Genomic DNA, 23,867 nt, shown 5'->3' on the forward strand with positions numbered 1-23,867 from the left:
GCGCTTTTCCAATCTTTACAAACCTTTAAAAAATGACCTAACCAAACTTGAGACCTGCTACCGCAAAATCACCACATTCAACACAAATTCATCCTATAGATCTCACCACTGGGCTGCTGTCCACCAACTAAAATGGCTAGACCTACCTAACATCTTAATCCTCAATCAAATTACAACCGCCTGTACCATTGCAGACCAACCTGATAGATGCCCAGCACTCCAAAATCTTGTTCAGCCCTATTTAAATAATAGAACTCTTAAGATCTACTGACAAATTCCTGTTAAAGGTCACTAAATCTAATAACAGTTTTGGCAATTCTCCAACATTATCTCCAAAGCCTGGAACTCCATACCCCAACTCATCCTTAACACCACCAACCCATCCAAGTTTAAACAACTTCTCAGGGCACATTTAACTGATATCTGGCTTTGCTCATGCACTACCCCTGGCTGACTGAAGCAGTTCTCCTTTTATTTATTTCCCTTTTCTCTTCACATCTATCTGTAAATCAGTCCTTTCTCTCTATTCTCTCACTTTTCATATATCTGCCCCCCCCTTCTATCACCTACCCACTTCTACCACCTCTACCCTCTCTACATCTACCAAGTTACTCTTTACACAAATAGGTATCTTGATAATTTTCTTCCCTTCCTTGTACACTGCATATTCTGTAAGGTATAAAAGCTTTGTTAAATAATCTATGCTAACTGTCCTGATGTCATACTTTCTACCTTGTGTCCACCATGGCCAATGGCCCACTTGTAATACTTGAAATATGTATTCTGTAAATTCTATATGATTTATTTATGACTTTGTCAACTAATATTGTATTGTTAAACTCTACAAATAATTGTTAATTTGTAATACTTCCTAGAGCTTTTCAACCCAGACCTCTGCTAAAAACAGGTTAATTAGCCCAGTCAGACCTCCCCGGTAAACAAATGTTAAATAAATAAAAAGGTATCACTAACTGCACAGTAAATTTTATAGTATTAGGGTTTGTGCCCTTTTGGAGCAGTTAGCAAATGTAGGATCCTGGAAATGTGAACCAATAGTTTAAAGTCAGGCTGAATTTCTCTAGGCTTATTAGCCATATGGACACCACTCTAAGGCAAACAAAGCCTTGGTTTTGTTCAGTTTTTTCAGCTTGCATTGCAGCTTATTTATTGGTTAATTTATGCAGGTGTAGGATTAAACAAGTTTAGAAAATGGGCATAGGTAATCAACAAACCCCACTTGATACTTGATATTCCAAATGGGGAATTAATGGGAATTCTCTGGGAAACATATATGTCTCTCCAACATATCCTATTTATGTTGTAAGCAAAATTTAGGTCTTTTAATCTAGTAGTTCTGATGCTGTTTGTTTTGTGGATGTGCAAAAGATTCATCAAAACAGGGTCCGGGGATGCCTTGTATGCCAGACAAAGATCACCTTTCCGAGGTTTGCATGATATTGAGTAAAGAGACAGGCTTTGAGGTGATCAGCACTGGACATTACATTTACTCTGTGCATTGTTTTTGTAAAGAACTTTTGTGGACGTTCCAGTTGCTGCATGTATCTGGCCAGGTAATTGTCAAAGGGGGCATTATACTCTATGATGGGCCTGATAAGGGCCAAGTACAGTGGCATGGTGACCTCTCTGGACCTAGATCCCATGCACTTGGTTATAAGTTGAGCAACATAGAAGAATTTTCTTACTATCTTGGACACATGTTGGTCAAAGGCTAGGATACTTTCTACATGAGTTCCCAGATCCCGGAATAGTGAATCAATTTTTAAGGGTGTTTTATTGATGACTTAGTTACCTGGGGTGGTAGAATTCCTAAAAGGTACAGTAATGTATTTCTTGGTATTGAGTTTTTAGCCATGGCTTTGGCACCAAGCGTTTGTCTGTATTAGACCTCCCTGAAGGTTGTTCTCATCTTGGGGGGATTCAGTGACTGCTCCCAGTTTGCAATATCTGCAAACATGATTAGCCAGAGGCCTTTGACATTGGCTTTGACATCTGAGATGTAGATGCCAAAGAGGAATGCGCCTACCTCAGAACTCTGGGGGGCTTCACTGGTGACCAGCCTCTTACTGGAGTTGGCCTCACTGAGTCTAACTTCCTGGTTTCCATTACTGAGCCAGCTAGTTATCCATCTTGTTATAAAGAGGTTTATACCTAGATCCGTAAGTTTGTTGACAATGTCCGAGTCGAGTATTGCCTTAGCCATATCTAGGTAGACAGTATTTCCCTCATCCATTGCCTTAGTGACCTTTTCAAAGAAGTCCATCAGATTCATTAAGCATGACCTTCCTACGACAAAGTCAAAGTCTCCTATGTCCTCGTTGATAATTCCTATCATAATTCTTTCCATGGCTTTGCAAATAATACTAGTCAGACTAGTGGGTCTATAGTTTCCAGGATCTGTTGAAGGTCTTCCCTTACGAAGGAGGAATAAATGTCGCAGTTCTCCATTTGTATGGCACAAAGCCTATTTTAAGACTATTGTTAAATATTGACTCCGGGGTCCTGATAAGTCATATTTTAGATTATTCAGGAGGCATCCTGGGATGTTTTCAGGGTCCACTGAGACCATGTTCTTGTGTTTAATGAAGGTGGCCAGTACATCCGCCTTAGTTATAGTTAGAGGGGTTATGTTTGAAGGTATTATTGAGGGGATGGTTGGGGTTGAGAGGGGGAGTAAAGATGGAAATGAATTTGTCCACTAACAGGTTTGCTATATCACCAGGCTCGATGAATGTGTACCATTAACCACCAGTTCAGCATATTGCTATGTGCTGCCCTTGAGTTTTCTGACATAGCTGTAGAAGGCCTTATGGTTATATTTCACCTGGGGGATATCTTAACCGGAATGTTGGCTTTGCTTAACCTAATTAGCCCTCTTAGTTGTCTATTTACTTTGATGAGAGAGTCTTTATCTTTATGGGAATTACAATTCCTGATTTCTGCCATCATTTTTTTTCCTTTTGTTGTATATCCTGTTTAATTTGTGATGCCACCAGGGCAGTTTCTTTCTGCAGTGAGTTCTGGGCTAACTTCTGTTAGGTACAGCAGCCTTTATGCAGCCATTGACATGGTTGTACAGTCTTTCTGAGAGCAATTCATCCTTTTTATAACAAGTAATTTGTCTTGGAATAGTTCCCAATTGTTACTGGTTTTAATGGAATTATAGAATTTATTTTGATTTTGAAGGAGACAGCTTTATGGTTGGACATTACCAGAGAGGATAGGAGGGGGTTGGGGGATAGCAGCATTCTGCTGAGGTCCAGTATGTTAGAGACCCTAGTGGGTGTATTCACTATTTTGTCAAGGGTGTATGTATTTACAAAGTCCAGGAATCTCTGTGCCTGTAGATTTGAGGCCATGTAGGATTTCCAGTTTATACAGGAGTAATTAAAATCTCCCATGAGAAGGGTGTTAGTTTGGATACTAAGGGTCTCCACTAGGTCCAAATGTGAATTGTCAGCTTTTGGGACATGGAGGGTGACCTATAGCTGGCTAGGATATGGTACTGGATTTTGTCTATGGTGATCTGCAAATGGAAGAACTCCAGCATGTCATCCTGTTTGACCAATCTAGAGGAATGCTTGTTATCGATGTATATTGAGACCTACACCTTTAGCCCTTGTCTGTGCACCTATAGTCTAAAAGCGTGAAGGCACTGAAACTTCTACTTACTACCGTGGTATTATCTGCTGTTTTAAACCATGTCTTGGAAACTGCACAGATGTATATATTCTTGAGCATGAGGAGTACTTGGAGAAAGTGCAGTTTTTTACTTAGATTTGAAGGAAGTGTAGTTTTTTCTATTTCGGCTCCTGGCATTCAGCAGTAACACCTTGAGATTCTTTTGATTTGATTTTACTAAGCTGGTAGGTTTTTCAGTTTGGCATTACCTAAAAAAAGGAATCATGGGGTGGACAAAGCCTTAGCCAGTATTCAAAAGTATAGAGGGAAAAGGTGCAGACCATACTTGGCAAAGCAATGTGGTTTGTTGATCATGTCCTCCCTAGCTGACAAACACTGGATCCCCTTAGAATGACACCAGAAAGACATATTGTGGAATCATCCTCAGTGATGCTAATATGATGCTCATTGCTGGGCTCCTAGCAGCCTGAGACACATAGTCTGAAAGCTCCACAATGTCTCTCTTTATATAGTCCAGGGCAGAGCTGGATCCAGGACTAGACAACCTAGACAGTCTTCTAGGGCCTGCTGGATGAGAAAGGAACAGTGACTAGGGGGCTGCCACAACATTCACTTTTTTAGTTAAAAAAAATACATACATTCTTTAAGGGCATTCTTCTTTAAGAATACCCTCTGCATCTGTACATTGACACACACCTGCTGTTACTTGCTTCTTTTCCACATCCCCTGTGCAGAATGTAAATACAAGGCAGACAGCTGATTCCACTGAGTTAAGCATGGACATTCCATCCATCAGTGAGGTAGGTGTGTGTGTGTGTGTGTGTGTGTGTGTGTGTGTGTGTGTGTGTGTGTGTGTGTGTGTGTGTGTGTGTGTGTGTGTGAAATGGCCTAGTTAAGGGTGGCAGGTTAGTTAATTTGTGCAGGCACCAAACCTGTACATTGGTTACAGGAGAAAAGAGCCTGAATCCTCTACCCCAACTACTAGATCACTCAAAAAAAAAGTTTCAGTGCATTCTCAATGACTTTTGAGTTTCAGTGCATTTTCAAGGAATTATGAGCTTTGAGAAAAGAGAAGTTTACTGATGCTCATTCTATGTGCAAATGTTCTGTTTAGCAAATGGTGGTGACTGTTTTGTGCTGTTTGTGCTATAGTATTTGTAAGCAGTTTTAGTAGCACAACAGGTGGCATGCTTGATTTTGATGCAGAAGACTGTCATTCTGCTCCCACAGCATGTAGATGGATTACTGCTATTGTGTTGTATTTTAAGGGTTTTAGGGGTGTTGCAGTCCTGTGTATATCCTCCTTTGGATAAGATGCATAGTTAACTATGAAGCTGTTGTCAATTTGCCATCCATTCCCTATTGCAATATTACCAGATTACCAACCCTCAAGGGCAGCTGGCACTGAATTTATAAATGAAACACTGAAATATAAAGTTGTTTGCTAGCAGCAACCTCTTCATTAGAGCCAGACCTATTTATTGTGGAATTATTTAGATGACTTTTACCTCTGCACAGATTGTACATATTGACTAATATAGAAAGATTGTAATTACAGTTGTGTGAGTGGCCTTTTATGGTTGAAATATTCTGAAATGGACAGTTTTGTCATTATTGGTTCATACATGCTGTTTCATTGCTTTGTAGAAAAATGTACAAAGCTACAAATTTAAAACACACTCTAACAAGTGGTGTGGTATTATACAATGGATATAATTTAATACAATCTGGAAGGTGAATCAAAGAAAAAATGCATGTATACATGGTCCTAAAAAATATGTGCAAGGGGCCTATAGTTTGAAAACAGCCCAAAGGTAAACTTTATCCATCACAGACCAGAAGCATTTTCTTTGAATGTGGGTTTCAATGTCGTTTCAATGAATGTGAGTTTCACAGGCATAGAAGTTTAATGTTAATGCTAAGTCTGTTTTCACTGTGTGACTGTATTATTTAGTTTAGCAAATGTCTATCAGTGTTTGCGCTATAAAAATTTAAATAGAGTTTTAAATTAAATCCAAATATTTGTAATCATAGTAGAAGTAAAGAAGTAAACAATATGCACACTGAGAGGTTTGAACAGTGTTTATTGTAACTGGGGAGAAATAACCAAGTAATGGGACAATGGAATGGTTATGGGGGGTGGGTTCTGCTGTGGGGAGGGGGGGAGGGCAGATCCATTTCCCTGCCTAGGGCCCCATTTGACCATGATCTGGCTCTGGTCCAGGGAGGTACATATCAGGTCCTTTACAGCTGCAGGGACCATGATGCAATCATACTGGTAACTGTGGCATAATTACTTGAATGTAAGCATGATTTGGCAAATCCTGGCTCCAGATAAGCAACTAGCAGTTATATTCTCCTTGTTAAGCCTGGTTAGAGGGGTATCCATACATCCTACAATGGAGTGCCTATGATGAGAGTCCTGGGAATATGTTTGCTTGCCTTACAGGCTACATGTTTGGGGCTCCACTAACAATGACAGTATATAGTACATGGTATTTAGGTGTTGTTTTTTCTGAGTGCTTTTGGGCTTGCTGAGGCATAGCTTTGACAGTGGATGGTCTAGGTGATCTTTGTTGTTTTAGGAAGATTGCTTTTAAGTGTCACAGTGTATATACATTGGTCTGTGTGTGTGTTTGTGTGTTGTTTGCTGAATGAGGTGATTGTTGTGTGTGTTGTTTCAACAATCTGATGTGGACCTATATGTGAGAGTTTAGCCTGTAGTGTAATTGTATAAATACACTTCTCACATACCGTGTCTGGTTCTTTAAGGATTAAGTGGGTCTAGGTAAACATGAGACAATTGCTACATTGTCTCAAGGGGTCCATATCCAGCAAACTGACCACATGGAAGTTAGGAAATTGAATACTATACTGTCCAGTCCTTTGATTGGTGAGTTACAAGGGGTGGTGTTTTGGTGTTGGAAAGCTATTCAGGGTGATTTATTTGTGCTGAACAGCTGATAAGGCATGTCAATTGTGTTATTATTGTACATTAAATATATATTTTATATACATGTGTAACAAAGGAAGATACTGCCATCACAGGTATCTGGAATTTTGTAAATAATTATATTTCATTTGTGAATATCAACATGATTCATATAAGATGCTTGCGTTACAAGTGTATTAGAACTGTATGTCATGTGTATATCAAACTTGTTTATGCAGACGTGTGTTGAAAAAGGTTTTTGCAAAGTGCTTGAAATGTATCCACAGCATGTCCTACTGGAATAGAACAGAAATGTACATGCACTATTGTAACTGTTTAAATGTATATATTTTAATGGTGGAAACTGGAACGCAGGAGGTTAACTTACTAGTTTTGATATGTGGAGGGATGTAATTGTTTTTTGACTTCCAGGTTCTGCCAACGATCTGATGAGGTTTATGTATTTTCACAAGTAGATGCTAAATACTGCCAGATTCCAGCAGTGAGGGTTTCATTTGTGAGACAGTCAGCTGACAATAAATTATGTCATTCTGCAAGCTATCCCAGCAGTAATATTTGCAATATTAATTTAAGAAGTCTCTGAGAGAGACACAGCATTCTGTATTCTGTCTTGGATCTGACCAGAACTAGAAGATCTATTCACCACATCTGCCTTGCTCTGATGAAGTAAGTTTCTAGGGTATAGTAACTCTCTTACTCTTACATATAGTCAGGTATACAACAAAGATTAATTTAGATGTTTTTCTTTCTTTATTTGAGACTGTCCTGCAATGTTGTTTTAAATATTTCATGTGGTTTTGAACTCTGATGTTACTGTGAATATATACTGAGTATTTTCTTGTTCTCTTATTTATTATTAAAATATTTGCACATTTTGTTGTGGCTGATCTATTTAGAGATATTTAAGTTTTGAGAGTACTTGCATCTTTATTTTGTGACTCTGTGTGGGCCACTCCTAATAACCTTGCTCTTGGTCAAACTACCCTTTGTATTAGTATCAACATTACACAGCAAGATTGGACACCCTTTGTTAAGGGCCTCGAAGTAGCTGATAAGGAGTTGACTGGTGGCAGTAATAACTACCTTATAGTCTGGGTAAAAGGGAACATAGCTAGTAAACCTGTGCCATCCTTTCCCAGGTGTGTGTATGTGTATCATCAAACCTCAAAGAGTGTGTGCGTCAGCTACTTTGGCAGGGACACAAAGCACTGGTTGGACAGAAAGGGTGCTGGAGGTCTTGGCTTGGCCACTCAGCTGAGATCTCAACTCTATAGCTGTGCCAGTGGAGAGTCCTACTGGGGATCTAGAGAAAGAGGGAGAAACCAGCCCTGGACTGATTGTAGTCTCTGTGTGCTCTTAAGGGAAATTGTACTTGATGCAGAGAGCTGCATATGGGAAATGACATAAGTGAGGCAAATTGCTACAGCCTTAAAATAAATAAAAATGTAATTTCAGTTTGAGTCTTTGATTGGTGTTGTTTGATTTGTAAGAAATAGTCAAGAAGCAAATGCAAAAGATTAGAAGGTATGATGTAGCATTCATCTTTCTACCACATTCACTAACGTATTCAAAATGTAATGTAAAGCAGCTTTCAGGCTGCTCTAGGTTAATGAAATTCAAGTCAAGAATACCTCAGTCACACAATGGAGTCCTTGTGTCATAGTGAAGTAATTCATAGCGTATCAATGAAACTAGTCACAGGCAGAATCACAGCAATGAAGAGGAGTTGTAGCTTAAGTAACTAAAATAATAAATATTGTTTTTTAATAAACAAGTCTGTTGAACAGCCAAACACAGTAAGAGTACCAGACAACTGATAGCATCTGTGAAGTGCAGAATATATAAATAGATGAAATAAATAATAATACAGCTTTGAAACAAATGCAACAGATAAGAGCATGTAATTAAAGGCATATTGATTATGGACCAGAACTTGACATGAAGTCTGAGCACATTCACATCTAAATGAACTTCCAGCTAAAATAAGAATTATATGCTGAAAAACAGCAAAACAAAGTGTCCTGTTAAAGGCAATGTCAGTGTGCTGTCCAAATCAGAACATGGAAAACAGCAAAACAGCATTTATATCCAGTTTTGCATTTTCAGACTCTATAAAGTATCCTGCTAACTGTTTTCAGAAGAATTTTTTGTTAACCATGTTAGAGTACTGATCCACATGCACCTTTTTCAGATTCAGACAGGGAACTCACAGACATGTAGCAGGCAAATAGAAGCTACAGGAATCAAACCTAGAACCATAGCAAACAGCACATTAATGTCTCAAAACCTTAATTACTTAGTCACTGTTTACAAACACTGTAGTCCAAAAACTAGCTTCCTAGCAAACATTGTTGAAAAAGACTCAGAATGTTGTGCTGAGGAATTTATAGCCTAAAAAGATAAATGCTATACTTGGCCTTGCTCTTCAGGTGACCAGACTTGTGGTCTTCAGTTCCCATCCTCCAGTCTGTATAACACATTACCTGGTGTTTTACAGAGTCTGTTCATACCTGTTTTTAATGCATAACCTTGTTCTCACAGAGCTCTATTTGATTAGGTTATCATGTCTCTGTCAAGACAGTCTATATACTCATCCACCAAGCTGAAGTGGTTAAGAACTTTATTGCTCCATACCAGACCTGGAGGATGGTCAGGTACATGTTGGTGTTAGACCTTGCTCAGGAACTCAGAGGTGCAGAAATTGCTAGTCACTGTTAATTAAGCAGGTTATACATACAGTGTTTTGACTGTCTTTATTTTCTGGGAAGGTGCAGTATTTATAGGTTCATAGGTTCATAGGTTCATACTAGGCTATCTGCCCGAGGGCATTTATAAGCCTAGCCCATTGTTTTGTGGCTTACGCCACCCCTTTAGTATGGGGAACTATACCCATTATTTTGCTGTGCCTCTGTCGAGCAGTGACACTGAGGTAATTCCTGGGGTATATCTGCGATCTCCCATCCATTGGTCAAGATTTCTCTTGAACAAGGCCAGCGAGGTGCTCTGCCTCACATGTACCGGGATTTTGTTCCACAGCATAGGGAGTCTTTGGGTGATGAATCTATCCCTCCAGCACGCCCTATTAATAGCCGTGTCGAGGTTTAAGTCTCCCGCCCTTGTGGCTCTGATGGATCTAGATTTTTGAGGTGAAGCATATTCATCAAATCTGGGTTTGACATGGCCTTGTATGTTAGGCAAAGGTCACCTCTGAGCAGCGTGGCGACTGAATAGAGCTGGAGTTCTTTCAGTCGGGCAGCATAGGACAGATTTTGAGACCCTTTATCCTTTTGGTGAGGAACTTTGTGGCCTCTCCAGCTGCTGCAAGTGTCGGGTCAGATACATTCGAATGGGGCATTGTACTCAATCATTGGTCTGATGAGTGATGAGTAAAGGGAGACTATGACCTCCCTTGATCTAGATGAGAATCCCTTCATGATAAGGTGGGCAATGTAGAAGGACTTCCTAACTACTTTAGCTACATGGGTGTCGAATGACAGACTACTATCAACCTGGGTCCCCAGGTCCCTGATAACTTCTTCTGTGCTCAGTGGATTGCCACCTATTTGGTAGCTAGGGGTAACCTTGTTTTTCCCGAAGGGTATGACTATGAATTTTTTGGCATTTAACTTTAGGCCGTGGCTCTGGCACCAGTTATCCGTTTCTGTGAGACCCTTCTGAAGGATATCTGTGTCAGATGTGTTTTCTACTATGGCCCAGTTTGCAGTCATCTGCAAACTTTGTCAGCCATAACCCTCCTGTGTTTGCTTGTACTTGGAAAAGTAGATGCCAAACAAGAGTGGGCCCAGGACTGAGCCCTGTGGGACACCACTTGTGACAGGCTTTGAGTCTGACATGGCGCCAGCAACTCTGACCCTGTGGGTTCTGTCACTCAGCCAGTTTGCAACCCATCTTGTGATGTATGGGTTAACATTTAAGCTGATGAGTTTTTCAATGATACCCGAGTGGGGTATTGTATCAAGGCCTTAGCCAGATCGAGGTAGGCTGTATGGACTGCCTTTCCCTCATCAATGGCTTTGGTGACTGTTTCAAAAAGTCAACCAAGTTTAAAAGGCATGATCTGCCTTTGACAAAGCCAAACTGGGTTGGATCCAAAGTCTGCAAATTCCTATGTCTTTATTTATGAGGTCCATTATGATCCTCTCCATGGCTTTGCAGACAAGGCTTGTCAAGCTAATGGGCCGGTAATTTCCAGGGTCTGTGGAGGCACCGCCTTTGTGAAGTGGGACCACAGTTGCAGTGCGCCACTCCTGGGTGCGTATCCAGAGGTAAGACTTTGATTAAACAGCTGTCCTAGCTGTGGGTTTAATTCCTCATTGAGTTAAGTGGAGCACACAGCCGGGGACACCATCGGGTCCCATGGATGCTGTGTTTTTGCTTTGGAGAGAGCAGTTCTCACTTGGGCTGGAGATGTTTGGGGGCTGCACTCATTTGGTATAGATATCTCTCCTTTGGGGAGGGGAGAAGTTTGCACTGAACCTGTCAGCCAGTATGTTGGCAATGTCTGTAGGATCAGTAATCTTCACATCATTTTGAACTAGTTCTGAGCATATCTGGGAGTTTCCTCCTAGGTTTCTAACATAGCTAAAGAAGGCCTTATGATTGTCTTTTGAGTCTTTAGCTATTTTTCTCTCGAAATTTGCTTTGGATGATTTTATGAGAGCTCTTAGTTTTTACTTATAGTGATCAAGGGTGTCTTACCTTTTAAGGATTTTGCTCTATCTTGTAGTAGCTTCCTCCTTTTGTTGTAGAGTTTGTTTATGGCTGGGGTCCACCAGACTGGACGCTTGCCTTTGGTACAAAGAGTCTTTGTTTTGCTTGGGATTGCCTTATCCATGCAGTCCTGCAGGTGCTGGTAGAAGGCGTTTGTAAGTGATTCAGCGGCTTGAGTATTGTTTTCCGGCTCGGGGCCTGAAAGGAGACCACACTAGTCTTTAGAAGTGTGAAGTCGGCTTTTGAGAAGTTCTTTACTGTGGTCTTTTATTTCAGGTGGGGTGGGATGAGGACCTCCAGCGAGATTAGTTTGTGATCTGATCTCACCAGTGAGGGGTATACTTCCGGTGTTGAACATTGTGCTCCCATGTTCGTGATGATGAGATCAAGTATGTTATCTCCTCTTGTGGGGATGGTGACTAGTTGTTCCATGGCATTTGAGTTTATGAATTCCAGGAACTTTTGGGCTAGGGTGTTTGGGCTTGAGTAGTGTTCCCAGTCTATATTAGGGTAATTGAAGTCACCTAGTATGATGGTGTTTGGTGATACATTTATCCCCTCTAGTGTTTTCAGGAAGGCCATGTGAGTTTCCTGAGTTTGTGAGGGTGGCCTGTAACATGCTACAATTTGCAGAGCAGTCTTGCCTATGGTTAATTGCACCTGGATGGTCTCCGATGCATCGTGCATTGCCACCAGTCTTGAGGTGTGGGTGTCCTTGATGAATATGGATACCCCCACTCCTTTCTTGGTATTGTCCGGATTTTGGGGCCGGAACGCATGATATGAGGTAAAACCTGATAGCTGGGGTGCTCTCAGGAGCCTTGAACCAGGTTTCTGTCACAGCACAGACATCGATGTTCTCCATACTGAGAAGGGCCTCGAGTGCGTGCATTTTGAGATTTAGACTTCTGGCATTGAGCAGCATTACCCTTAGTTTTTTCCTTTTTGTGTTCTAGGGTGGTAGGTTTAGAATTTGAGCCTTGCCTAAAAAGGCACTATGGGGTGGCAAGAGCCTTTGCCAATATCCGGAATCCCAGGGGTGACAGGTGCAAGCCGTCCCTTGTGAAGCAGCGTGGCTTGTCCAGCATGTCATCCCAGGAAGACAGATACTGGATCCCCTTTGAATGACACCAGTGTTTAAGCCAATTGTTAAAGCTGATCATCTTATCTCTGTATTGTGGCATCATTCTTGGTGAAGGTAGGATACTGCTCAAGGTCAGGGTCATACCTGCCTGGGCTACATAATCAGAGAGCTCCTCAATGTCTCTTTTCATGTAGTCCAAGGAGGTACGCCTCAGGTCGCTTACACCAGCGTGGACAATGACTGAGTCATATTTGTACCTGCTGTTGAGAGACCTGAGTGCTTGCGTTATGTGGCGGATTCTAGCGCCCGACAGGCAGCTTACTGTGACCTTCTCCTTACTCAGTCTGGTGAGCGGGACATCAGTGTGTCTGACTATGGAGTCACCAATGACTAGTGTGTCTGGCATTGTGTTTGGCCTTAAGGGCTGTGACTGTTTGACACTCTGACTGTGAGGTCTATGTGTTTGGTTGGTTTTGTGCTGAGGAGGTGGTTGTTTGGTTGTCTGCTTTGGTGGCCTCTGCTGTTTTGGTAGATTTTGATCAGAGCCTCCGAGTATGTCTTTGTGTGTTTATGTGTATGATTTGAGGTTGTAATGGTACTATGTGAGACTGGGTCTATAGTGTGTGTGGTAACCTTCTCCTCCTGACTAGTCTTGCCAGTCCTATGTTGAGAGAGCTCAGCCTCCAGTTTGGCCGTATAGTTGCATCTCTCGCATGTATTTGTGTTTTGTGGGAGGAGGAAAGGGTTGTTCTGTGTACATGAGGCAATTGAAACATTGCCTCAATATTCCCAGGATCACCAGCTGAGCAGGAGAGGACACTAGCAACTGATCCCTCGACATGCTAGAAGGGTAGACAAAAACTTTAAAAAGATTCCGGGGACGTGGGTGACCGAGAAATGGGGGTTGCCTTTTGGGGTACTATCTATGACAAGAGTGCCGTATCAAGGTAATAAGTACTGTAGGAGCAAGTGCTAGGTTTAATAGATAGAGAATAGTCTACTTGGAGTCAAGTAGAGTTGATCTTTTAGTTATAGGATACGCTGATTTGATCAGTAGTATAGTTCGAGGAAGGTAGTTTTAAGGGAAAATTTGAAGAGTGGACTTTAGGTAGCCGAATAGTTTAAACCTGCTTAACCGGCACTGCCCTAGTGTGCAACAGTGGCAGCTCCGTGCTAAATCGCTTAAATCGCTTAACGCTGCGTTTAGCGTTTTATACCAGGGGCTGGAAAAGCTAGAAACTGGCCCAAAACGACCAATAAACTACTAGTTACTGGCTGAAACCTCACAAAACTGGACAAAAGGCAGCTCAATGCTTCCCACTCCCACTGGTAAGCAAGGTAGCCTCCCTTCCCCCAAATAAGGCAAGGAAACAGTACACAGGAACTACAACCAAAGCCCAGGAATCAGCAACTCTGAAACTGGACTAAACTAGTAAAGCAGGAAAGCAAGGTAGCTTCCCTTCCCCAAATAAGGCAAGGAAACAGTACACAGGAACTACAACCAAAGCCCAGGAATCAGCAACTCTGAAACTGGACTAAACTAGTAAAGCAGGAAAAACAAGAGATATTTTTTCTTTTTTTCTTTTTTTCACAAACAGGCAGAAACAGGTACAGCAAACACTTATAAATGCTATGAATCAGCTACTACAGCTTACACAGAAGAATTTGCTACAAATACAGTCAAATAGTAACAAACAAGGATTCCAAGTGCAATATTAAGTTAATTGCAGTAAAACAGCTTCAATGTAACAGAAAGGCAGGCTTAAATACAGTTGCTAGGTATTCAGATGTGGAAAGCAACAAAAAATATACTTAGTATCAAGAAAAGTCGCTTATTCAGCTCTCTGCAGCCTGGATTACTCTGCTGGCCCACGTGGAGTCTGTGCTGAGTAGGTACAAGCTGAAAGTTTTATACCAGGGGGCTGGAAAAAGCTAGTAACTGGCCCAAAACGACCAATAAACTACTAGTTACTGGCTGAAACCTCACAAAACTGGACAAAAGGCAGCTCAATGCTTCCCACTCCCACTGGTAAGCAAGGTAGCTTCCCTTCCCCCCAATAAGGCAAGGAAACAGTACACAGGAACTACAACCAAAGCCCAGGAATCAGCAACTCTGAAACTGGACTAAACTAGTAAAGCAGGAAATTTAGTAATACACTGTCAACACCTACTTGTTTCTCTGGTTCTCATTGGACTGGACAATAACCCAACGGAATCTACAAAACCTTTGGCTAAACCAGAACCACAGATCTATATATAGCTCCAGGCCTACTCCAAATGCTATTGCAGTCTTAAATTACAGTGCTTAGTAGGCCCACCACAGCGTGCTTGAGCCTCTCCACACATCTGTATTGCTGGTTCTCAATCAGAGATCCAACCAATGTGCCATCAGAGTGACTTCTATTGCCTCATTTAAAGACTTCATTATCTGTTCAGTTTATAAAATGACTTATAATGAAATAAATAAAGAAGCAGAATGTACTCTAATAACTAAGCCAACACGGGCTTGGTGAAAGGACCTTTTACCAGCAGGAATGACTGCAACTAGGGTAACAGAAAGTAGGCAAGAGGCTGCCTGAATTTACTGGAGAAAATAAGCAAAGGAACCAAGGTCTGGGGAGCAAATAACTAGGGAGAGAAAGGTACTAGAGTGAGATGAGGCTAAGCAAAAGTTTGAATTGTAGGTTAGTGACTACCTTCCCTACCAGGGACTGATAACAGAGAACAGGCAAACAGAAAGGAACAGGAGACTGTTAAGTGGAAGGCTGGCACTGGCATCATTTTTAGCTGAGTCTAGAACAAAAGTTGCTTTTAAAATGGGATAATAAAGTAGGGCATATGTAATATTTTGTAACTCCAAGAATGAATCAGAAAAGAATGTGAAGAGAGAATGAAAAGACAAAATACAAAAAAATAATGACATCTGTACAGCTCCCAAGCATGCAACAAAGTCCAAAAAGATTTAGGATTTTTGATTGGAAGTGTTTGCATATTTACTCTTATACAGCAAGCAAATTTCAATGATTTTTATCCTTGTGTAGATAGAAAATACTTGAGATATGATGGAAAAGAGAGAGATAACAGAACATGTTTATGGGGAATATAACACTGCCAGATTTTAAGAATTCCCTACAGAATACTTTGTCAGAAATGCTTTGGGAGCAAATGGTTTAAAACTAAGGAATTTATTCTTTTGAAATGGAAAATAGGATCCAGATTGCTCAACAATAGTAAAACCTTATTAAGTTTAATGCCATTTGCTGCAAGAAAAATCAATTACTAGAAAATAGAAATAAAAACCTAAACCAACTGTAACTGAAGTATTGAATATTGTAAAGGAGATAAAAGAACTGGGAGTGGAATATTTAGAAAAGGAAGGAGCAAATCACATTGTTTTTCTTTTCTATTATTGCATGTGTACCTATGTTGCTTTTTAAAAAATGTTATGTTTAATAAAGATGTTTAAAAAAAACAATATATATATATATATATATATATATATATATATATATATATATATAAATACAAGATGAAAAAAAGAGTACTTCAAATAAGATACCTTTGTAACTTTGTAATTTGATCAGCTACAATATGATTCCTGTGTTCATAAAGTAATGCAAGAATTTCCATTTCAGTCATGTATATCAAAAGTAACTATAATATGCAATATGAAATTCTTTATGTTGTGTAACTAGAGTTATGCATATAGAAGGTCTTTAAATGTTCTATGCATGCCACAGAACACTGCCTTTTTTCAGCATCACTTGCTCTGGATATTATTGCTTTTCCAATTCAGATTCTATTCACCACATTGCTCACTATTTCTGCTGGTGCACATGGAAGCAATGAGTAGTATGACATATCTAATTGTAATGAGAAAAGTGGTAAAACAAAATAGCGAGTGAGACTCACAAATAGTTTTGCCGTATGGGACGGCATAGAAATGGGAGAGGGCCTGTATATGAAAAATCTTGCTGCACACTTGCACCAAATCCAACACTAGTAAAAGTTATTTAAAAGAAAACTGACACATTGGACAAAGTTCACTATTTCAAGCACACAAACTGTGGTAGAAGTGCCTACTGATCCTGATTATAACCTAATAACTGTCTTTCATATTAGAGTGAGATGTGGAGACAGAGAGGTTTACTTCAGCACAAACTCAGGTTGAGAGTTATAGGGCAATTTGCAATGAAAACACAGATCACTATGTTATAAAAATCCACAACTAGTACACTCTGTAACCTAGTACCGAGGACCCAGCCATATACCTCTCCATCACTAAGAGTTTTGTCAGAAAACAGAAGAGGCACAAAGAATAGGATCAGTTTTGCATAAGAGGGCAAGACTGAAGAAATGGTGGAAGACTGGGGAACAAATGCAAGCCTTCCAAGGGATCCATGGAGACTAGCAGAGTGGGCTGTGAAGAGGCATCTAAGGTTTAATGCACACACACGGACACACAGACACACACACACACACACACACACACACACACACACACACACACACACACACACACACATATGCACACACACACACACACACACACACACACACACACACACACACACACACACACACACATCTAAATCTATCTGTCTATCTATCTCTCTATCTATCCATTCTCCCTCTCTCTCTCTCTCTCTCTCTCTATATATATATATATATATATGGATCTAGGACATATACTTGAATAATCAAATCACCAAACATGAATCTCGCACGCAGAGAACATCGAAAATGGAAACAACCGAAAACACAGGTAAGCGAATAGGAGATTACCGAAATTAACAAAACGACAAATAGGTATAGCAGAGGTTATGGACTGGATTAAGGTAAGTGTGCGATAGGGACTTTAGGGTTAGGGAGCGGGTAAGGTGTGTGTGCGATAGAGACTTTAGGGTTAGGGAGCAGGTAAGGTATGTGTGTGGTAGTCACGGACTTTAAGGTTAGGGTTGGGTTAAGGTAAGTGGATATGTTGCAGTGTATGTATGGTTTAGTGGAGGGTTAGTCATAGGGTTATGTTAAGTGTATGGGTTTGGTGTATTTATTTTTGGAGTGTTTGTGTTGTGTGTGTGTTACCTGTACGTATTTGCCGTTCTGTTGTTTTCGGTGTTCTAATATTCGGTTGCCTGTGTTTTCGAGTGTTTCCGTTTTCATTGTTCTATGCGCATGATTTTGACTTTCGGTGATTTGATTAGTCGAGTATATGTCCTAGACCCATATATATATATATATATATATATATATATATATATATATATATATATATATAAATAGATAGCTCTCTCTTTCTCTATCTATAGTAGCACAATGTGGGACTTTCTCCATCTGGAAAAGTATATGTGACCTATAACATTATAAATGTGTAAATAACGGAAGAAACAGTTTATGTATGTGAAAGTAGTGTTGTAGTCGGTGAGAACTGTTATGTTGGGTTATTGTGCTGTCACTTTAAGTAGGAATTTTTTTCTGTTAATGTGAGCGTTGCTTTAAGTTACCCTTTCATTGTGTAGAGCAGATTTGATGAATGAAGCAATTTTGGTTGGATAAAAAGGTTGAGGAGAACTGAGACAGAGTACTTTCCTTTTGTGAAGTAAGCTTAGTGACAGAACAGTAGCTTTTGAGAAGGTATCCAGGAGGCTGGAAGTTGTTCTTCCCGGGAACTCTAGAAAAGATTTAATTTAGAGGCTGTTCCCAGAATGCTAAAGTGTGTTTAATGTACTACTCTGCTGGGAAATAAACAACAAAATCTTTTTGTTTGTTTGGAAGAGCCTCCACTTGAGTTTGCTTGTCACACATAATAAACTGCACTATCTTTATGATGGCTGGTGACTCAGCTGCATATATTTTCCACATTGATGGATTATGGCAGACATTTTTGGCACTAATTTATATGCCAGATTCCTGAGATCTAATGCTGTCAGTGGATCTGGATTGAAAGATCAAAGGGCCACAACTTCAAATCCCAGTTCATCGAGACCAGAGCATTGAAGAATGCAATTGTTGAAAGCTGACTTGTTCGAATCTCATCTCATCGAATCACACTAGTTAGCCAACAGCTAAGACTTTAACATCTCAAATGTTACGTTTGGTATGTATAACATAATGGTAGTAAATATTTGTATTCATTTTGACTTATGTGCAGATTTCTGAGCTGTTGGCCAACTATTGTGATTTGATGCAGTGAGATTCAAACAAGTCAGCTTTTGGTAATTGTATTCTTCAATTCTCTGGTCGAAATAAACTGGAATTCGATATTGTGGCCATTTGATCTTTTAATGTAGATCCCTATCAGCATAAGTAACATTTCTCTAAAAATGAGTAAGAGAGAGTGACAGTCTTATGGTGTGCTGCTGAAGTTCCCCTAAAAGAGAGAGAGAGAGAGAAACAATCATATGGTCTGCTGTGAGATATTTTTTGAATGCACCTGTATGTGAATCCATGTGCCATGATGACCATGGGTGAACAGTTAGTACAGACCACAGAGGCTGCTGCTGAATAAATGATCACATTAGCCAAGTCAATGGCTACCCTAAGAACTGTGCCAACATTAAAACAACTGATATGGGAGGAGAACTCAAGGCATATCTTATAACCATTGTGTGGTATGCTCATCAGAAGGGAAGGAAGTGAGCTAAATGAGTCAAGGTTTTGTCAGCTCTGTTTACCTAAGAAAGACTGAGGTCTTTCATGTACATGGGGGGGACTGATTACCAGGATTGTGATAAAGTAAGACTTTACATGTCACAGATGATGTTACCGCAGAGATGCAAACTAAAAAGTTTCATAGATGAACATTTTATCATATCACAAATTATAAGATCACAACATATAATTATGGTTAAATCTTCTGAGTTTAAAATGATAAAAAATAAAATTATAGAGATTATAGTAATTGACAAATTTAAATGGTCTTTGCCTACTGCTTTAACAATGCAGGTGTGTCAAACTGAAAGTAAAGAATCTGAAAGCTTTGTTGATCTAGTAGAAATATTGCTATGTCATAAAACTATGATAGCGCTTAGTAATCTACTCTTATAATTCACCCTGTATCAGACACTGATAATAAACAATTGTATACTTACAGGTTGTCTTAGCATTGCTGGATGAGTAGCTTAGAGTCAAATGTTCATAGGTATTTACTAGGCTATTGAATTGTGAGGATTATATGAAGCCTATCCTCACATCCCATGGTAGTTTTTAGCCCTTATATTCTGCATACAAAATAACCCAGAGCTTGGCTGAATGGGGAAATGTGTTAGGATATTTACATGTATCCCCTACCCATAAGGGACAGGGGTGCTAAACTGATGGTGAATTTGCAGCTACCCATCCATTCATCCAAATTATGTTTGAATAGAGTAATAGAAATACTTTGCTTTAGAGCCACGGTGGTGCAGCGGTTAGCGTTGTCGCCTCACAGCAAGAGGTTCTCCCGTTCTATTCCCGGCTGGAGTTCCTTCTGTGTGGAGTCTGTATGTCCTCCCCATGGTCGAGTGACATTAAAGACATGCAGGTAGGTGCGAGTATGAATGGGCGTGCCTTCTTTGGTGGTTGGGTGTCGGGCTGGCAATTTGGCACCATAAAAATCCACTGCCAATCATGGGAGGTCCGGAGTTCCACTGTGGCAGCCCCTAACCGGGAAAAGCCGAAAGTCTTAATAGAAATACTTTGCTTTATGTGGAGTGGAAGACAGTTCTATAGAACTGGTGTTCTCTGTGATGCATATCTCTATCCCTCCAACATGTTCTGTTTATTTTACAAAACAGGAACCAAAATAAACTAAAGATCCAGCCATCTCTAATATAGAACACACACTTTATTATGGAATATTATTGTTTAATCTGTCTTCTATATTTGTTTTTTTTATATGTGTTTTTTATATATGTCTGTTTTTATATATGTGCTCCTGTATATGTTTTAAACAGCTTTTACATTTGAGATTAACAGTTTTATTTATTTATTCATTTTAATTTTAAATTATACTCACATTGTCATGTGATGACTATATCATTTTTGATAGGCTGGTTTAATAAATAAATAGATGATTAAAGGTTGTTAATTAATTAACTTTTTGATACACTGAAGAAGGGTCCTAGAGACTTGAAAGCTTTGTACTTTTTCATATTAAAGTGTGTGTTCTATATTAGAGACAGTTGGACGTTTGGTTTATTTCATTTTAATTTTACAAAAGAGATTAAGATCCATTGAGCAGGTGTTTATGATACCATTGGACTTGTGAATGTGCAATAGGTGTGACAGAATAGAGTCTACTGAGGCTGTATACATGTGGCAGAGGTCACCTCTCAGCAGCCTGAATGATAATGAGAAGACAGACAAAGGTTAGACGTTATCTGCATAGTTTTTATGATTTAGGTTCTTGAGTTTGCAATGAGAAAGTATTGCAGATGCTCCAGTTGTGACAGGTGCATACCAAATGGGGTGTTATACTCAATGATGGGCCTAATGACAACCAAGTACTGGGGAATGATTACATTCCTGGGCCTGGATAGCATACCTTTGGATACAAGTCAACCATGTTAAGTAGGAAAGACCTGCCCTGGACAAATCTGAATTGTGGTGGGGTGAGAATCTCTAGGTCACCTATATCCTTATTAATTAATTCCACAATGGTCATTTCTGTAGACATTCAGATAAGACTGGTCAGGTTTATGAGTCTATAAGTACTCAGGTCTATTAAAGTCCCACCTTTAAGCAAAAGAATGATTGCTTCTGTCCTCCATTCATCCAGCATGATTTCTCTTTTGAGGCTAATATTGAATACCCACTGAAGGGGTCTGGCAAGTCATGCTTCAGGCAGACCAGTATGCTGCCTAGTGTGTTATCAGGCCCCATAGATGTAATGTTTTTCACCTTTCATAGTGCCTTGAGAAGTTGTTATTGAGAGATTTGACAGGTGGTGTAGATGTGGGTATGTGATCTGAGAATATTGGGGGGAGACAAGTTTGAAGTTTGAGCAAAATTTGTTCACCAGCAGATTGGCTATGTCCTCTGGATCTGAGTATGTTATATTATTTATATAACGTATATATAATATATAGCTGCCGATGCAATTTTCTTGCTGACTTTATGTAAAATGTTAATACTGATTGCAGAGCTTTTCTCCTCAGGTCTCCACTGAAAACAAGCTAATGCTCAGCTGGACTAACCCGGTTAACAAATGTAAAATAATAATAATAATAATCATTTACTATTAGCTCTGCAGTGTGATGTGCATTGTTTCCGAGATTTCTAATATGTAAAAAAAGCCAACAGGTAATCAGTTAATTCTAATATCATATAAACCATAGAATTAACTGTGAAACCAAATCTATTTTACTTGGCAATTTTAGACTATTTATTTACTTCAAGAGGTTTTATAACAGTATATATATGTCCTTAGTACTCTATATTGTTATATCTTTATTAGATATATACACTACCTAGTCAATTTTACAGGTTTATGAATATATTTTAAATATTTTAAACATTTAATTTCATACTTAATGTTGATTTATTTGTGGGACTCCTGTCTGCTTGGATTACCTGTTGGCTTTTTTTACGTCTTTTTGAGTTTATTATTTGTTTTTTTACTAGAGTTTTCTAATATAGTAAAAGAAGGCTTTGTTATTATACTTCACCAGGGTGGCTATTTTTACCTCATATCTGACTTTTGTTGATTTGATCAGTGTCTGGAGTGCCTTGTTTGGTTTAGCAAGAGAGTTTTTGGCAACTTGAGAGCTAGATTTTTTCTTTTTGTGTGCAATTACTTTTTCCTTTTCTTTTATTATTAATTCTGATTCTATTAGAGTGCTACCGTAGGGGTTTAGTTTTGAATTTAACATTCTATTTATTTCTGAGGGGGACAGATGCATCTATGCAGCTATTACATGCTTATAAATGTTCATACATAATCATACATGCTTCATTCCTTACCAATCTACAATCCTCTACCAAAACAAAACTCTCCTCCTGCTATAATAAAATCGCCAAATTCATCACTGGCCACAGATCCTCCTCTCATCACTGCATTGCTCTTCACAAGCTAAATTGGCTAGAACTTCCCAACTAACTTATCTACACTCAACTAACTCATGCCCACAAGCTCATATTCAAGCCTTCCCTCTGCCCTTCTCTTGTCTCAACCTTCACTATGCACATACCCAGCAGACCCCTAAGAACCAACACTCAGAACTTGATCAAACTCCACAAACCCGCCCGTCCAGCAGGCAAACTCCTGCACTCTTTTTCCCTAGCCCGTCTCTGGAACTCCGTCCCACCTCATATTCGCAGCACCTGCAGTCTCCCCTCCTTTAAAACTCTCCTTCACTCACACTTACAATCTCTGTGGGAATGCTCATGTTTCCATCCTGCTTAACATTCCCAGCTACTATCTTATCCCTTAGCCAAACCAGATCTCCTCTATAGGAACTTACATACTGTAAATAAACACTTACAGTTAGTTCTGTGTGCATACCTTCACTCTGTTGTCTTTAACTAAATATCTATCTTAGTGATTACAGAGACATAAAAAAAAAATTTGTAAAAAAAAAAAAAATTTGTAAACTCGTGAATTGTTACATATTGTTATGCTTTACCTTCTATTTGTGTTATGATTTACTTTGGCTTAAATGTACTCTTCTTGCATTTTTACTATGTTTCTATATATTGTATTTTCACTATGTTTTTATATATTGTATTCATGGAGCTTTTCTCCCCAGGACTCCATTGAAAACGGGCTTATTCGGCCCAATGGACCATCCTGGCAACCAAACTTCAAATAAATAAATAAATAAAATAAATAAAAATCTGACTGCAAAGGATTCCATGTAGGTAGTGAGGTCATCAAGATGGACAAGAATTTTGAATTTAGCTAGATCTTCACAATGTTTTACCAGATTAGCCTTCCCATAATCTCTGAATACCAAAGCTGCTTCAGGCATCAGTCTTATGGTGAATGTGACTGACTTGTGGTCTGATTTGACCAAGGATGACATTACAATTGGTGGGGAGCAAAGCTGTCCCATATTGGTAAGAATCAAGTCTTGGATTTTTAACCCTTGCTGGGACATGGACTAACTGGTCCAAAGAGTTTGTATTGATGAAGTCTAGAAATCTTTGGGCATACAAATTTTAGGATATACAAGTCTCCCAGTTTATGATGGGGTAGTTGAAGTCTCCTAGGAGAATGGTGTTTGTTTTAATCCATAGGTACTCCATACTAGTAACGTAGGAAGTATGGGCCAAGGAGGAAATAGAGAGGGCCCTTAGTTAGCTATGATATTATAAGGGGTTTTATTAATATTAAGTTGGATGTGGAGGAGTTCCAGATTGTTGTACTGTAAGGTCCAGTGGTGGTTTTAGTTGACAAATTTAATACTGTAGTGGATTTCATTGCAATATGTTGAATTATGGGAAATGGTAGAGCGCATT

Source organism: Protopterus annectens, chromosome 11.part0 (genome assembly GCF_019279795.1).
Source record: "Protopterus annectens isolate FY-2018-M chromosome 11.part0, PAN1.0, whole genome shotgun sequence".
Taxonomy (NCBI): domain Eukaryota; kingdom Metazoa; phylum Chordata; order Ceratodontiformes; family Protopteridae; genus Protopterus; species Protopterus annectens.